This window comes from Schistocerca nitens, chromosome 1 (genome assembly GCF_023898315.1).
Source record: "Schistocerca nitens isolate TAMUIC-IGC-003100 chromosome 1, iqSchNite1.1, whole genome shotgun sequence".
NCBI lineage: Eukaryota > Metazoa > Arthropoda > Insecta > Orthoptera > Acrididae > Schistocerca > Schistocerca nitens.
In genome coordinates this window covers 1,111,388,471-1,111,402,324 of record NC_064614.1, presented here as the reverse complement: position 1 = coordinate 1,111,402,324, position 13,854 = coordinate 1,111,388,471, and the positions used below count along the sequence as shown (strand labels likewise).

The 13,854-nt window shown below is 43.5% G+C and overlaps 1 protein-coding gene and 1 pseudogene across 1 annotated transcript in view; both read right to left on the bottom strand.

Annotated features, from left to right (window-relative positions):
* LOC126199011 (protein unc-93 homolog A-like) overlaps positions 1 to 13,854 on the bottom strand; it is a 315,006-nt gene that overhangs the window by 178,685 nt on the left and 122,467 nt on the right. The gene's annotated exons all lie outside the window — the stretch shown is intronic.
* Positions 7,956 to 8,073, bottom strand: LOC126212956 (5S ribosomal RNA; annotated as a pseudogene).

Here is a 13,854-nt window from a genome sequence, read left to right as displayed (position 1 = left end):
ATCGTACCGCGACATTGCTGCTCGCGTTGGTCGAGATCCAATGACTGTTAGCAGAATATGGAATCGGTGGGATCAGGAGGGTAATACGGAACGCCGTGCTGGATCCCAACGGCCTCGTATCACTAGCAGTCGAGATGACAGGCATCTTATCCGCACGGCTGTAACGGATCGTACAGCCACGTCTCGATCCCTGAGTTAACACATGGGGACGTTTGCAAGACAACAACCATCTGCACGAACAGTTCGACGACGTTTGTAGCAGCATGGACTATCAGCTCGGAGACCATTGCTGCGGTTACTCTTGACGCTGCATCACGGACAGGAGCGCCTGCGATGGAGTACTCGACGACGAACCTGGGTGCACGAATGGCAAAACGTAATTTTTTCGCATGAATCCAGGTTATGTGTACAGCGTCATGATGGTCGCATCCGTATTTGGCGACATCGAGGTGAACGCACATTGGAAGCGTGTATTCGTCATCGCCATACTGGCGTATCCCCCGGCGTGATGGTATGGGGTGCCAATGGTTACACGTATCCGTCACCTCTTGTTCGCACTGACGGCACTTTGAACAGTGGACGTTACATTTCAGATGTGTTACGTTCCGTGGCTCTACCCTTCATTCGATCCCTGCGAAACCTTACATTTCAGCAGGATAATGCCCGATTGCATGTTGCAGGCCCTGTACAGGCCTTCCCGGATACATAAAATGTTCGAATGCTGGCAGCACATTCTCCAGATCTCTCACCAATTGAAAACGTCTGGTCAATGGTGGCCGAGCAATTGGCTCGTCACAATACGCCAGTCACTACTCTTGATGAACTGTGGTATCGTGTTGAAGCTGCATGGGCAGCTGTACCTGTACACGCCATCCAAGCTCTGTTTGATTCAATGCCCAGGCGTATCAAGGCCGTTATTACGGCCAGAGGTGATTGTTCTGGGTACTGATTGCTCAGGATCTATGCACCCAAACTGCGTGAATAGTAATCACATGTCAGTTCTAGTATAATATATTTGTCCAATGAATACCCGTTTATCATCTGCATTTATTCTTGGTGTAGCTATTTTAATGGCCAGTTGTGTAGTAGCGAAGAAACAAATGTTAATAAAGTTTAGCTGTGGAACTTTTGTTTCCACAAAAATACTTCATCAGTTAAGGACCCAAACAAAATATTCTTCTTATAAAATGACCGAGAAGGTCATGCAGAATAATTCATACTTACAGTATAGTGTTAACTAGATTAATGCATAAAATTTTTCCATGTCATCATGTTCACAAAATAAAACAACAATCAGTTTCTTCCTTGCTGTTCAGTTAAAGGCATATGTGACAGAGTAAACAGAATGTAAATTTACAAAGCCCAGTTGCACACATTCATACGAAACAGAATGACTTGATTATTGTACCTACCTATGGGTAGCCCAGGAATAAAGACGTAGAAATTAATAGTGTTCGATATCCAACACCAGCTCTATCCATCGAATCATTCGTCAACTTGTCCGAGAACCCATCAATCTATGCATCACCACCACTGTAAAGATGGTTGCACATAGCGCGCCAAGTTACGGCAGCATGCGGGATGATGATGTTCCCCATATCCCACTAAAGCTGAAGCTGTTACTGTCGTGCATGCATCTCAGATGCCAACAGAAATTCTACTGATGATTTTATAGTGTTTCTTATACGATTTAATGGAATTTATGTCTTCTGAAAATATTAATTTGAAGTTGAACTGGTTGAACTTGAAACACCATAATTTAATGTAATGCTTCGTTGGAGGCTCTGCTTCTGCAGAATAAATCTTGAAACGGATATACTTTAGTAAATATTTTACTGTGATGATTTCTGCACTCCCGATGTATTATTGCATCAGACCAACGAGACTGTTGCATGGCGACATTGTTGCGAGCCTAATGACCGATCTGAAACATTACTCCTTTCGCTTGTAAACATAGCCTGGATCGCTAATATAAAAGATCGGAAAAATGATCTCAGGGACGTATAGATTTGAAACGATGGATTAAGCGACGAATGAGCAGCATCAGTGTTCGTTCGTTGCCACCAAAAAATGTTCTGGCTACCTCTCCCCAATGCGGCCTGAATCATTATTTTAGAAAACACATTATAGAAATAAAACATTACAAGGATGGACTAGGAAGAGCCATCGAAATAATGACACAGCTGCTTAATATAAATTCACCGTAATTATTTAGTTAAAGTACGAAAACATACTTCCTTCTCTTGTCTCCTCAGCCGTTGTAGCAGATTTATTTCCTAAGTGTCGCTTAGCTGCTATTCGGATATGGACCCTGCTTTGGACGTCGCCTTCTGGCTTTCATTCCTGGTGTTTATACAGTGATTAGCTTTGTTCACCGATTACACATTTCTATCAGGCATGGACACTTTAGTGGCGACAAGGATGGAATCTCAGTGTGGGAACCTCTCGGTAAAAAAAAAAAAAAAAAAAAAAAAAAAAAAAAAAAAAAAAAAAAAAAACGGTTATAAAGAATCCGCCTCGATTGCAAATAGAAACCAGATGTTGACATAGGTTTCGGCGCGGATAACCACGCCTTCTTCGGAACATACTAAAACGACAAACTGCCTAAAGAGGCCGTTTATTAATTTTAGTGTGTTCCGAAGAAGGCGTGGTTATCCGCGCCGAAATCTAGGTCAACATCCGGTTTCTATTTGCAATCGAGGCGTATTCTTTATAATCATTTAATTATTCACGATTGCTGCAATGTTAAAAGTTCTCAGATATACATTAAACACTGCCGACACCACTTTGCATTTTGACACCTCTGAGACAGGACAGGATGACGCTTTCTTCTTATGGGTCTGTTCTTTCTGCTCAGTGTTTCTAACTAAATATGCAGCATTATCGTGGCGGCTGATGTGGCAGGCGCCGATTGTAAGGTAACATCGATGGAGAATATGATTCTGCGCAGAGGATCTAACGATCATATAACCTCGTCCACAGCAAGAAATGCATATGACTCATCTTCCTGTGTTGCATCAGACTTTGCGAGCTGTCTTTAAAAAGACCAACGTGAGTCAGTTGCACGCAGAGGCGCTGGCGGTTTTCCGGCATCTTGATGGTGCCCCTGATTGCAACGTTGGCCCCAGAGGTAATCAATGGATTCACTGGAAAGCGCATGAGCAATTTGTCGTTGAAAATTGGTTCACTTATCGGACAAAGTGGTGTTGGTGTGGGTGGCGTCCAGACACTCATCCACAGACCACCTCGGTTTCACACGTCCCTTGCAAATTTCCGGGGATCTAGCTCAGTAGTGAACATGACAGTTCTGGAATCCTTGACCAGCATCTGGAAATAACGACTGGCCTCTGCGCACAATTACTACTCCACAGCCACACTCCTAGCGATTGCCTTGGTGAGGGATAGACATGCCAGAGAGACAGTTTCCAATTTACTGTCCCAGTGGTATAGTCCTAGAATGGGAATCTGACCCAAACAAGATTTGCAGTCGCCATAAGAAAATGTCAGTTGACCATTTGTCAAGGAATTAGGCATTACCAGAATGCATCGAAATGACCCTTGTGCGTGAACGCAGTTCTACAACTGCTGTATTCTGATGACTGTGAAGTCAGATCGTCAATGGTGCCACAGTTGTCAACATGAAACTGAGCTAGAATAATTGTGACAGACGTAACCTCTGGCTTTTGCAACACTAAGGCTTGGGGATAAAAAGAAAACCAGACGTGATCTCTTTGATGAAGTAAACACTGAAATTGGTTTTGGTGACTATGAGGTAGTTGTAGCAATAAAAATTACCACAATACGAAGGACAACTAAAACCAGCTACCTAACAGCCGGTATGTCCTCCTTTGGCGTATATAACATTGGCAACCCGTCGTGGCAACCAAGCAATGAGGCCTTAGCAGGTCGCTGGATGCGGCTGGCACCACATCTGCACACACAAGTCACCTAATTCCCGTAAATTCCGGGGACGCCATTTTCAATGACATCCCACATGTGTACGATCGGACACAGATCTGCCGAACTAGGGGCCCAGCACATCCCTCGAACCATTCCACCACATTCCTGGCCTTGTGACTTGACGCATTATCTTGCTGAATAACGCCGCTGTCGTCGGGAAACATGTTTGTCATGATGGGGTGTACGTGGTTCGCAACCAGTGTACGACACACCTTGGCTGTCATGTGCCTTGCACAAGCTCCACAGTACAGGTTTCAAGGAGCTGCTCCCTAGTAGACGACGGATTCGTGCCCTCCCATCCGCAGGAGGAAGAAATCGGGATTTATCAGACTTTGCACCGCTCTGCCACTGCGCCAATGTCCAGTGCCAATGGTCACGTGCCAATTTCAGTCGCAGTTGCCGATGCCGTGGTGTTAATACTGACACACACATGGTTCGTCAGCTGTGGGGATCCACCGTTAGGAGTGTTCGGTGCACTGTGTTCAGACATATTTATAGTCTGCCCAGCGTGAAAGTCCGATGTTTGTTCCGCCACAGTTCGGCGCCTGTCCTGTCTTACCAGTCTGCCCAGTCTACGACGTCCGACATCTATAATGAGGGTTGGCCTCTTAAACCCACGAAGTCTAAAGGTTGTTTCACCTCGATTTCGCCACATGTTGAAGACACCACAGTTCTCCTCGAACACCCGACAGGTCGTGCAGTTTCCGAAATGGTTATACCGAGCCTCTGGGCCATCACAGTCTGCCCTCGGTCAGACTCAGATACACCGCGGGCCTTCCCGCTCGTACACCCAGACAGCGCACTCACTGATACTACGTGCACCGTGCATGGCCGGCCGCTGCGGAAGAGCGGTTCGAGGGGCTTCAGTCCGGAACCGCGCTGCTGCTACGGTCGCGGGTTCGAATCCTGCCTCGGGCATGGATGTGTGTGATGTCCTTAGGTTAGTTAGGTTTAAGTAGTTCTGAGTTCCAGGGGACTGATGACCTCAGACGTTAAGTCCATAGTGCTTAGAGCCATTTGAGCACCGTGCATGTGTCTATCAGTCATTCCTCACCAGGTGTTGCTGCTATCGCCCGGATGGGTTTATGTCGATAGTAAGTCGGTGGTCATAATGTTCTGTCTGATCAGTGTATATGTTTAGTAAACTAAATATAGAAACAGAGGCAGGAACTCGAAGGAATTGGCATTGGGTAGGAACATGTGAAGGAACTATGGCTTAAGGTTCGAAGAATAGTTCACCATGCATTGGATGGATACCCATCAAGCAGAATGTTCATTATGGAAAGGATGCTCCATGGTATACAAGCTCCGTAAACAATCTGTAAAGAAAACGAACATAGATTTATAGATACATACGTCCTAATAGAAACGTGTTGTAAAGGGATTGCACGAAGACGACAACGACTATCATAGCAGATTCATATTTAAAAAAAACTTGTAAAAAAAAACACACACACACACACAGAAATTCCGGTCGTACGTAAAGATTACCAGTGCCACATAGGTCCGTGTCCAGACGACCATGGCTGACACGGGAACTGACATTGGGAGTAGCAAAGAAAAATCGGAAACGCTGAATTCCGTTTTCAGATCTCCTTTTACAGAGGACGATCATAGAATATCTACACAATTCACTTCACACAACACTGCAGTGATGAGTGATATAGATATTAGTGTCAATGGCGTTGAGAAACAGCCAAAATCGCTGAAACGCAACGAAGAGCCCTATTAGATTCTATACAAAATCTGCGAATGAGTGAGCCCCCGTTTTCACCAAAATACACCGTAGATTCCTCTAGCAAAAAACTGTGCTCAGTAGTTAATAGAAAGCACAAGTTACACCCGTTCACAAGAAGAGTAGCAGAAGTGGTCGATAAACACTACCGTCCTGTACCATAAGCAACTATCTGCTGTAGAATCGTAGAACATAGTTTGAGCTCCTGTCTAGTGAGAGACCTCGAACAAAAAAATGGTTCTGAGCACTATGGGACTTAACTTCTGAGGTCATCAGTCCCCTAGAACTTAGAACTACTTAAACCTAACTAACATAAGGACTCACACACACACATGCCCGAGGCAGGATTCGAACCTGCGACCGTAACGGTCTCGCGGTTCCAGATTGTAGCGCATAGAACCGCTCGGCCACTCCGGCCGGCTACCTCGAACAGAAAGACCTTTTCCACACCTTCCGGTATGGATTCCGGAAACATTAATCATGTGAATTCCAACTCTCCCTTCTCTCACATTACGACCCGAAAGCCAACGATCAAGGCAATCAACTGTTTCTTGACTTCACAATAGCATTTTACTCATTACCACATTAACGCTTATTGACGAACGTTTCGAACATATTGGATACCAAACGAACTTTGTGGCTGGGGTGAGGATTACTTTGGTAGATGTGGATCAAGAGTGATCGACATATGTAGAAATAATTTCAGGCGTGCCCCGGGGAAGTGTGTTGGGATCGTTGCTGTGCATGACGTACAGTAATGACCCGGCAGGCAGTCTTAACAGTAGCCTGCAGATAATGTAGTCATCTATAATGAAGTACTATCCTGAGAAAAGCTAGGTAAATGTGCTGTCCGGAATTGGTACATAAAAATTGTGAGGAGATTGGCAACGTATTTTGAATGTTCAGAAATTTATAACGGTATACAATATTATTGATTCACAATTTGAATCAGTAAACTTATACAAACACATGGGAGTTATAATTTGTGAGAATATGAAGTGGAATGCTAACATAGGAACAACCGTAAGTAAATCAGATGGCAGATTTTGGTTCATTCGAAGGATAACGGGAAAATTCACTCAGTCTGCAAACAAGATTACTTACAAAACTCTTGTGGGACCCATTCTAGAATTCTGTTCAAATACGTGGGACCCGTACCCCGACTAACAGGGGATATTTGACGTATACAGAGAAGGGCAGCACGAATTTTTGACTCAAGGAAAAGCATCACGGAAAAGATAAAAACTTGAAATTCGAGGCACTTATATGCAAACGACAACTGTTCCTCAAAAGTGTGCTTACAAAGGTTGAAAAACCAAAGTTACTTGAAAGACTCTATGAACATATTATATTTCCTCAAGTGTCCATCCCGTTGGAATAGTGAATACATCACCACACTAATCATAGCGCGCACGGAAGTATTAAAAATATCATACCCCGAATGGAACGTCGTCATACCCCGAATGGAACGTGGAGGAAGCTTAACCCGGCATCACACGGGGCGAGTTAGCTAACTCTGACGTGACTGTCTACGAGTTTTGTGACGCCACTTCTCGCTATTCCCCGTTGAGGAGCCATTTCGTCACGTCAAACACAGAATAAGTTCTCCGATATTTCGGCAACGTGCCATATAAAGTAGAACCAATAGGAAGCAAAAAAGCTCCGTACGCCGCAAGCAGAAAACGAGATGCCACACTGAATTTGTTTCGATCAGTAGAAGGCCATAATTGCAGTGTTTTGCGTTGTGCCTTACACCCTCTGAGCATGTGCTGTTTCTAAGCACCAGGACATTAAATGTCTTGACAATGAATCGTTATTGGTACGATTCGTAGTAATAAAATGACGGGAAACGTCATATTGGTGGTTAAAGAATTTTGGCATTTAGTTATTTTCGTGTTATAGCTCGTGTCACGAAAGTTAGGAATTTTAAGCAATGACACATTGAAGATTCATGAAAAACGTTTCGTTCTTGTTAGGATTTGCTATAATCAAATGCTAATTTATAACATTTCGGCAATTAATGCCTTCAGAAGCCCTAAAACTAAAACTAAACTCCCCTCGAACAGGCCATGAAGGCCCAACGGTACCGACCGGCCGCCGTGTCATCCTCAACCCATAGACGTCACTGGATGCGGATATGGAGGGGCATGTGGTCAGCAGACCGCTTTCCCGGCCGTATGTCAGTTTCCGAGACCGGAGCCGCTACCTCTCACTCAAGTAGCTCCTCAGTTTGCCTCACAAGGGCTGAGAGCAGCCCGCTTGCCAACAGCGCACGGCAGACCGGATGGTCACCCATTCAAGTGCTAGCCCAGCCCGACAGCGCTTAACTTTGGTGATCTGACGGGAACCGGTGTTACCACTGCGGCAAGGCCATTGGCATCTTCAGAAGACCCTCAATCAAAAAACAAACTCCCGCGTTGTAGACCTTCGGTGTAGCGTAGATAGTGGCGGTGCCACGTTACGGAACAGAGGATGGATGGGTACCAGGTTTGCATCCTGCTGTATCCATTTTTTTTTCATCTTCACTTTTTCTTAAGGGTTGTGGACTTCCTCAAGAAATTAATAGAAATAATTTCTGTGATATCTGACGATATGTAATACTAGTGCCGACTCTCTGTCAGGAGTGAGTTTGTTCGATTTGATGAACTTCTGTAAGCTCCTGACCGGACATTTAGTTTTCCTTTTTGTCCTATTACATGTTCAAGGCTATTGAAGATTTTATTTATTGCTACCACGGATAGAAAAACATGGCTAGCATTAGGACAATGGAAGAAATGTGCGTTTTAATACAGCTAACTTAGGAATTTTTCGCGCGTCCATTTTCGTGAAGAAACTGTACGGTTTGCGAGCCAAATGAAGCAGACAACTGCGACGGAAGAGCTCTGAGAGCGCAAAATCACGTCAACGAACTCGTTTTATTAGTGGATGGCGCTGTGTGTGGTGACGTTGGATGTCCCTTCTGTGTGCACAGCCTCGTTCGGCGCGACGTGTCTTTAGTAAGTGGGCTATGCGACGTACCAGTGCTACAGACTTCACATTGATTGCAGAGCGTGGGTGTAGATACTTTCCTACAACCTAAAAAATCGTTCAGTTAGGTTGTTACTAGGGACCCACAACTTAAAAATCCTCAAAATGAGTCGACAATAAAACTGTGCAGTGAAAGATGTCTTCATTAATAATATGACTTGGTGAAACACCTATACTAAGTACGTCTCTCCACGAGGATGCGATAAATAAATAATTTTAGACATCCTCGTACGAAATATCTGAGTGGTTTTAGGTCGAGGACCTTGGATGTTATTGCTATTGTTGCGCAATAAAATGTAATATTTACTCTGCGAATTTTAAAAGCAAGCTTGCGATGATAATATCTATTTCTAGATAGTTTACCTCCGTGCTATCGATTGTAATGACTATAGGCGGTTGTTACGCAACGACGACTTTGTAAATCCTCAACCAGTTAACACACAAATAGATTAAAATCTTCATGAAGCAGAGAGTAAGCAATGTATTAATATTAAATTAAGAAAAGTCTACCAAATGTGTTGTCGCAGACGGAACTGGATTTAAAAATACATCTAACATGTCATGGCTTAAGACACATTTGCTGGCATTGTAGACCGTTAGTCTTATAATTTAATCTATTTTCATTTCACTTATTCAACAGTCACATTGATGTGCATGTATTATGTACGTTCATGCACATACAAATACAGTCATTTCAGGCTTATAAACAAATGTAAATTAGTACAACATCGTTCGCTGCCGAGTGATATTAATGTGCTATTTCGAATCTCACAAAAGTAACCAATTGATCTGCTCAAATTTATACTTACGGAAGGCGGCTTAGATGACTACCTGCAAGGGATAGAGCAGGAGCGGGAAACAGTCCTCTTTTGCTCTCTCCATTCGCTCTTCCCTCCTCCTCAAAATTGTAGCCTTTCTACAAGTCTTCACCGTCAGCCATGTTGTTTTTAGCTGCTATCGACTCATGGTCTCGCATTTTATTTCATTTTTTTCGAGCAACACATATTTCGAAGGGAAACTTCTACTGAAACGTGCATGCAGACGTCACATACCCGCTGTAAACAATCAACAGACGAGAAAACCCTCCCACTGGCATAATTTAACCGAGTAAAAAGATACCAACAAACTTCTAGGAATCATAAAGGATGTCATGACGAAAACGTTATTTGCACTAACGGTACAATTATTAATGAATTATTTTCTCAGCATCCGCTGATAATAGGGCCACACAAACGAACAATTTAACCGACATTATTTACGAAGTATCGTATTTATCAACAAATACAAATGTTGAGATGAATGCCACAAAACGTGACACTAGCTGGAAATCGGTGGTCCATCACTGTGCTAAAAACGAGATGTCTTCTTAAAGACTATTGGAATGCTTGTATGTAGACTATTTCCATATTCGACTTCATAGATGTATAATCAAAATTCTAGGTTCTTTGCCTGAAAGTTGGAAAATTTGAATTCGACAACGATTAGCAGCTGAGGGAAAGAGGGGACGAAAACTAAACCTTTTTTACTCCTTCAATTTCCAGTGTATGGAAATTAGTTTCAACTAAGCACCCATATTATATAACAGATACTGCATGGGACCCATACATAAGAGAGCCAGTATTTAAGTACGTCATAAAATGTTTATTTAAGGTGTTACAGAACGATACCAACAAACTTCTAGGGGTCGTAGAGGATGTCATGAGGAACAAATTGAGGATAAGAACTCGTGTCCAGAAACATCATTCGACGACGCTACAGGGCGTCGAAGTTATAGGCGCCGGCGCCTGCTGGTAGACCACCCCTTCAGCGGCAAACGTGACTTTGTACACTGACGCATGGCAGGCAGAAAGTCTCGCAATGTTGTTTGTTATTCATTGATCTGACTGCCACGATTGCCAGTGGAGAAGATAGAGCTGTTTGCAGAGTATACAGGTCTTGTCTCCTATGAATACAATGCTCCGTTGCATTGATGGATGACTGTTTTGGACACAGTTTTCAATCCACAGTATTTTTCTCCTGTATACCGAAAAATACTGGAGATTTTACAGGAATCCAAGAGAAAAGTAAGCTGCAGATGGAAACGTGTTCAAAACCATCATCCACAGTGGCGATAGAGCATTGCATTCATAGGACACAAGACGTCTGTGCACAGTGGCTAGCTCCATCTTCTGCACTGCCGATCGTGACAATCAACCGCAAACACTGAACAACAAATAATATTGCGAGATTTTTCTCCTACGATCTGTTAGCATATAAAGTCACATTTGCTGCTGAAGGGGTAGCCGAACTGCAGGCGCCTACAACTTAGATGCTCTCTAGTGTCATTGGATGATGTTTCCAGACACAGGTTCGTGTCCTCAATTTGTTCCTCACAACACCCTCTACAACTCCTCGAAGTTTGACATTATGGTTTTGTAAGACCCTGAAGGTGCCAGACTATGTTCAAATTTTATGATATGTTCATTGGCACAAATTTTCCACTTCTAAAGGATCATGAGGTTGAAATTGCAAATGTGGTGACTGAAGTTAAACTGATAGACGAATGGGAAAGTATGATCCTGCATAAAGCTTTATATGACTTTTAACCTTGCTCAAGAAAAGAAAATTACAGGATGTAGTGCTGGTCAAAACACGAAAAGGAGTATAAACACATTTTCAGAAACAAACTCTTTGCGATTGTAGGTCATTCTGTTCTGTGATAGCCATATATATGTTGACAATACAAGAGGTGGTTACCACTCATTCTTACATATCCGAAAGTCCACCCCACCTCCTCCCCCCCAAAAAATAAGTCTGGAGCTCAAAAAAATAAATAAATAAATAAATAAAAATAAAAATACAAGGCTGCCCTCGGATTTGGCTACATGCATGGGACGTACACTATATAATAAACAATATTCTCTGATCCCTATATAGTACGGAATTAGGCACTACACAGACCTGCCAATGTAAAAGTTTTAAAAGTAGATCAGCACCATACTTCCCAACGATGGTCATATATATATAGTACAGAACCGCGATTCATCGCTGGACGCAATACGGCGCCATTCACCAGCAGTCCATTTTTCCCAATCATGGCACGACTCGAAATGCAGCCATTTGCGTTGTGGTGTTAATGGCAGCCTACTCGTGCGACCGTAATTCCATAATCCAGCTGCTGCTAGTCTCTGACCGTTGCTACAGGGGGACACAGAATTTTGCAGGGAGTCCATTATTTGCTCTCGGAGAACAGGCGCAGATGTGGAGGGCTACGATGTGCTTGGTGCACAATACGTTTATCTTCCCGTGTGGTGGTCAGACTAGGTCGACTGGAACCTTGACAACGCGTATCACTGCCCTCATATTGTCATGCAGTCCAACATGGGGCAACTGTCAGAAATGAGTAATGCACGATTCGATTGTCGGCAAAATGAGACCAAGAACGAGGTCCCTTTCAAACTCTGCCAGTTGCTGATGATGATGTCTCAGCCAATTGCACGGTATCTCAGTATCTTTCACAGTGGTCACTCAACATCTGACGCAGTTCACACCCGTTATATACCCTAGAAGGCCTGGTAACAACAATAAACGCGATCAGTGCTAATGTATTCTGATGGCCGTTCTACCTCTCACAGAGAATGGCAACTCCAATCATTTACATATCCACCGATAATGTGCACATGTATGAAGCTAGAGTGACATACGACCATGTTTTCTGGGTGCTTCATTCTTTTTGCCAGGCAGTGTAGTTTGCTGCCGAAACGGCAAACTCCTCGGCCACTTTTTGGTATCTCATTTCCTAATCTAATTCCTTCAGCATAACCTCATGTATTTCGATATGTTCCATCACCCTTGTTTTAATTTTGTTGAGATTCATCTTATAATCATTTTTGAAGTCACTACCTGTTTCATTCATCTGCTCTTCCAAGTTCTTTGCTTTCTCTCTCTCCCTTTCTATGTGATAGATTACTGTCAAGGCCATTTGAGTATTTAAACACTGGCTGCTAGTCCGCAACCTATGTGCGCTGAATCACCCTACAAGCATTTAAAACAGAGAAGTCTTTTTTTAATAGTATTGTGCGGACCGCTTATAGCCATTAAGGATGTTTTCTTCTTTTTGATAGGCTTATTTCGCAGGCTTTTTCAGTTGACAGCTGGTATGAATAAAGTCAGCATTCCCCTGTCAAAACTTTATGCTCCCCAGCATTTTAGCTGGATAAAGTGCAAAGACTTTTACAAGATGGTTAATGAAATTCTTGCAGTTTGGAGTGAGAAAGCGATTTATTTCCCATTTCATTTCGTCCAAACCATGACCTACAAAACGTCAAAGGTGTATTCCTAATATCAGTATCGTTATGAGTCTAGCTTCCGGTTAAGATTACAGACCACAATGCAGAAATGTCATTTTCAAAACATAGTTACACTACTGGAAATTAAAACTGCTACACCAAGAACAAATGCAGATGATAAACGGGTATTCATTGGACAAATATATTATACTATAACTGACATGTGATTACATTTTTCCGCAAATTAGGCGCATAGATCCTGAGAAATCAGTACCCAGAACAAGCACCACTGGCCGTAATAACGGCCTTGATACGCCTCGGCATTGAGTCAGAGCTTGGATGGCGTGTACAGGTACAGCTGCCCATGCACCTTCAACACGATACCACAGTTCATCAAGAGTAGTGAATGGCGTATTGTGACGAGCCAGTTGCTGGCCCACCATTGACCAGACGTTTTCAGTTGGTGAGAGATCTGGAGAATGTGCTGGCCAGAGCAGCAGTCGAACATTTTCTGTATCCAGAAAGACCCATACGGGACCTGCAACATGGGGTCGTGCATTATCCTGCTGAAATGTAGGGTTTCGCAGGGATCTAATGAAGGGTAGAGCCACGGGTCGTAACTCATCTGAAATGTAACGTCCACTGTTCAGAGTGCCATCAGTGCGAACAAGAGGTGGCCGAGACGTGTAAGCAATGCCACCCCATACCATCACGCAGGGTGATACGCCAGTATGGCGATGACGAATACACGCTTCCAATGTGCGTTCACCGCGATGTCGCCAAACACGGATGCGACCCTCATGATGCTGTAAACAGAACCTGGATTCATCCGAAAAAATGACGTTTTGCCATTCGTGCACCCAG